Raw genomic sequence first — 4,716 nt, 5'->3', positions numbered from 1 at the left:
TGTCACTCCTGAGATTAGTTATAAAAGACACTCACTGCAGGCTGGGCATGGTGGCTCACACCTGTAATCCCAACACTTTGGGAGGCTGAGGCAGGTGGATCACCTGAGGTCAGGAGTTCAAGACTAGCCTGACCAACATGGTGAAAACCCATCTCTACTAAAACATACAAATAATTAGCCAGGTGTTGTGGTAGGTGCCTGTAATGCCAGCTACTCGGGAGGCTGAGGCAGGAGAATTGCTTGAACCTGGGAGGTGGAGGTTGCTGTGAGCTGAGATCGCACCATTACACTCTAGCCTAGGAGAAAAGAGTGAAACTCCATTTCAAAAAAAGGAAAAAAGACACTGCAGTTCTGTCTTGGTCTCAATCTCTCTTTCCCTCGGGTCACTTATTCTGGAGAACCCATGTGTTAGGCATCCCTGTGAAAAAATCCAAGGGGCAAGAAACTAAAGCCTCCCGCCAACAGCTATGTAAGTGAGCTTGCAAGTGGATTCTTCAGCTCCAGCTAAGGCTTTCAGATGTTGGCAGCCCTAGCTGTCTGCTTGACCACAAACTCATGGGAGACCCTGAGCCAGGCCACGTGGCTAAGCTGCCTCCTGATTCCTGGCCTTCAGAAACTGGGTGAGGTAATCAATGTTTGTTGTTTTAAATTAGTAAGTTTTGAGGTTGTTATGCAGCAATAAATGATGAATATAATATTTCAATAAAAGAGACATGTAGGGAAAAATATTCTAAGTGCTCCTGGCCCAGATGGCTTTCCCAGGGACTTTCAAGTGCTTTCTATGACTCAGACTTCTGGGCTCAGCCTCTATGCTAGGGAGATGGTGGCCTTAGGGAACTCTGTCTAGACAATAGGACCAAAATAGCCACAGACTCTGCCCACCAAACCAGCCCCACAGCAGCTGTACACAGGGCTCAGGCCCACACTTGCTATGCAGAGAGGACTCCAGAAATGCTCCCTGACCATGTGGTCACAGCTGCAGCAGGAATCCACTCAGAGCTCAGATGCTGCCATGGTTTGAATGTTTGTCCCCTCCAAAACTCGTGTTGAAGGTTAATCTCGAGTGTGGCAATACTGAGAGGTGGGGCCTTTGAGAGGTGATTGGGCCATCAGGCCTCGGCCCTAATGAATGGATTAATTCATTCATGGATTAATGGATTGAGGGAGTAATGGGTTCTCAGGAAATGGAACTGGTGGCTTCATAAGAAGAGGAAGAGAGACCTGAACTGGCTTGCACAGCCCCCTTGTCATGCGATGCCCTGTACCACATTGAGACTCTGCAGAAAGTCCCCACCAGCAGAAAGGTCCTCATCAGATGCAGCTCCTCCACTTTGGACTTAACAGCCTCCATAACTCTAAGAAATAAATTCCTTTTCTTTATAAATTACCCAGGTTCAGGGATTCTGTTATAAGCAACAGAAAATGGATTAAGACAGATGCTAATAACAGCTGCTATTTTTGGAACCTTTCTGTGTCCCAGGTAATAGGCAAAGTGCTTTGCATGCATCTTTTTATTTACTCCTTCCAACAACCCTCCAGAGAAGATATTATTAAACCTACTTTACAGTGGAGAAAACTGAGACTCAGAAAACTGAAGCAAATTGGTAGGGTCATAGAACTACTAAGTGATGTGGCAGCTTTAGATAGAAATCCAGATTTGTCTAGTTCCCAAACCCAGAGGCAGGGAAGCAGTAACCACAGACTCGAAAACACTTTTTTCATCTATTGTCTGTGATGCTTTTCATGGGAGAATGAGCTACACATTCTGCTATCAGGGAAAAGTCTGCAAATCTCAACCCAGACTCCCTAGGTCAATGTACAAAGAGATTAGACTGGCAGATGCTATCAGAGTCACCAAGAGTCTCAGAGATCGTGGGAATCTCAGGGTGGGGAACTGAGACCCAAAGAGGCAAGTGAATCCTTTCTAAGGACTTCACACCACTTTGCCCTGCCTCTTGCCACATGAGATGGAAATAGTTGCCATGTGGGAGAAACATGAGGGCAAAGAGTAGTTTTGGAGTGGGGAAAGTGGTGAAAAGGGGAAGTCAGTCTGGGCACGGTGGCTTATGCCTGTAATCCCAGCACTTTGGGATGCCGAGGTGGGCAGATCACAAGGTCAGGGGTTCAAGACCAGCGTGGCCAACATGGTGAAACCCTATCTCTACTAAAAAAATACAAAAATTATTAGCCAGGCGTGGTGGCATATGCCTGTAATCCCAGCTACTCGGGAGGCTGAGGCAGGAGAATCGCTTGAACCCGGGAGGCAGAGATTTCAGTGAGCCGAGATCACACCAGGGCAACAAGAGCGAAACTCCATCTCAAAAAAAAAAAAAAAAAAGAAAAGAAAGAAAGAAAGAAAGAAAAACACCCCCAAAACAAAAATTAGCTGGGCATGGTGGCATGTGCCTGTAATCCCAGCCACTCGGGAGGCTGAGGAAGGAAAATCGCTTGCACCTGGGAGGCGGAGGTTGCAGTGAGCCAAGATCACACCATTGCACTCCAGCCTGGGCAAAAGAGTGAGACTCTGTCTCAAAAAAAAAAAAAAAAAAAAAGAAAAGAAAAAAGAAACGTCAGAGGTAACAATGACAAAATTGAGAGCTCATAATTTTGCTTTGGGTCACCCCCACAATGGCTAGAGGCTACATAAAGAAGTGTCATAGATGGGCCCATTGAGAGCCCAGGCAGCCCCAGAGGATGTCACAGAAGAGCTCTGAAGGCAGTGACTGACCTGTGATAGGTTCAGATGAAAGCACTGTGCCACTCACTCGCTATGACCTTGGGTTACTCCATTTATTCATTCATTCAATAGGTATTTATGAACCATCTGCTGTGTGCCAAGCACTGCATTAGGAGCTTGGGATATATCAGTAAACAAAAAGTTCAAAGATTCCTATCCTTAGGGAACTTAAATTATATATAGATTTAACCTATAAATTTTACAGTATCCTAGAAAGTGAAAGGTGTTGTTGAAGAAGAAAAAGTAGAGAGCAGTAAGAGGATTGAGAGTGACAACAGTGCACAGAAAGGCGGGTTGAAATTTTAAAGGGGTGATTGGGTAGGCCTCCTTGAGAAGGTGACATTTGAACAAAGACTTGCAGGAAGTGAGGGTGTGCTGTGTGCAGAGTGAGCCATGGGAATATCTGGAGGAAACACATTCTAGATAAAATACGCATGGACGTATTTAGGTGTAAAGTGGCATTATGTCTGCAACTTACTCTTTAACAGTTCAGAAAAAATAAATAATTTATACCTCTATCTGTCTATCCATATCTACCCATCCATGTATTCATACACACACACACACACATATATATATATATTATGTGTATATATATTTTATATATATATATATATGAATGGAAAGCAAAATTGTTAAAATGTTAACATTTGGGGAATCTGGGTGAAAGATATGTACTATTTTTGGAAAGTTTCTGTATGAATTTCAAGACAAAACTTTTTTTAAAAACAGGATTTATAGGCCGGGTGCAGTGGCTCATGCCTGTAATCCCAGCACTTTGGGAGACTAAGGCGGGCAGATTGCTTGAGGTCAGGAGTTCAAGACCAGCCTGGACAACATAGTGAAACCCCATCTTTACTAAAAATACAAAAACTAGCTGGGCTTGGTGATGTGAACCTGTAATCCCAACTACTTGGGAGGCTGAGGCATGAGAATTGCTTGAACCCAAGAGACAGAGGTTACAGTGAGCCGAGATCGTGCCACCTTACTCCAGCCTGGGCGATAGAGCAAGACTCCATCTCAACAACAACAAAAAAAGCAAAAAGGATTTATATTATTATATATGTTTAAAAAGCATTTCAGGCAGAAGGGGTAGCCTGTGCAAAGATCCTAAGGCAAAAGAGTGCCCTGGGGCTGGGTGCAGTGGTAGGGGGATTACTTAAGCCCGGAAGTCCAAGACCAGTCTGGGTAACATAGGGAGACCCTCTTCTCTACAAAAAAAAAAAAAAAAAAAAAAAAAAATTCGAAAACTAGCTAGGCATGGTGGTGCATGCCCGTAGTCCCAGCTACTCAGGAGGCTAAGGTGGGAGGATCATTAGAGCCTGGGAGATAGAGGGTGGAGTGAGCCGTGATTATGTCAGTGCACTTCAACCGGGGGGACAGAGCAAGACCCTGTCTCAAACAAAAACAAAAAGAAAAAACAACCCCCAAACAACAACAACGACAAAATAAACAAACAATAATAAAAGATGAAAAGAGTGCCCCAGTATGTAAGGGCAACACTCAGGGTGCTGACAAACAGAATAAGCAAATCCATTGGCATTTTTTTCCTGGCTAGAATTCATCCCCCCTTTTCAGGTTACAACACCCCATTTTTCTACTGGAGAACCATACCTTCCCTACTCTCATTCCATATGGTAAGAATGGGCTGATCTCATCTTGGGCAAGGGGCTCAAGCCCCAGGTCTGGCCAATCAGAGATGTGCACATCGAGGAACCTGGCTTAGGAGGCAGTGGCTGGGGTCCAGGGTGGAGTGGAGGATAAGGGTGTGTGTGTGTTGGGGGGGGGCGCTGAGAGCCTGCCTGAGGTAGAAGCCCACTCTAAGGAAGGCAGCACTGAGACTTGAAGCAGAACAGATCCCCAATGACATTTTTGAGCTCTTGGATTTAGTCTTTGTGTCAACTTTTATCCCTCAGTGACTTTGTCACATAAGGCAATGAATGCCCTTTTTGCTTGAGACAGTTTGAGTTGGGTTTTCC

This window comes from Macaca nemestrina, chromosome 1 (genome assembly GCF_043159975.1).
Source record: "Macaca nemestrina isolate mMacNem1 chromosome 1, mMacNem.hap1, whole genome shotgun sequence".
Classification (NCBI taxonomy): domain Eukaryota; kingdom Metazoa; phylum Chordata; class Mammalia; order Primates; family Cercopithecidae; genus Macaca; species Macaca nemestrina.
Note: the sequence above shows the minus strand (reverse complement) of the source record.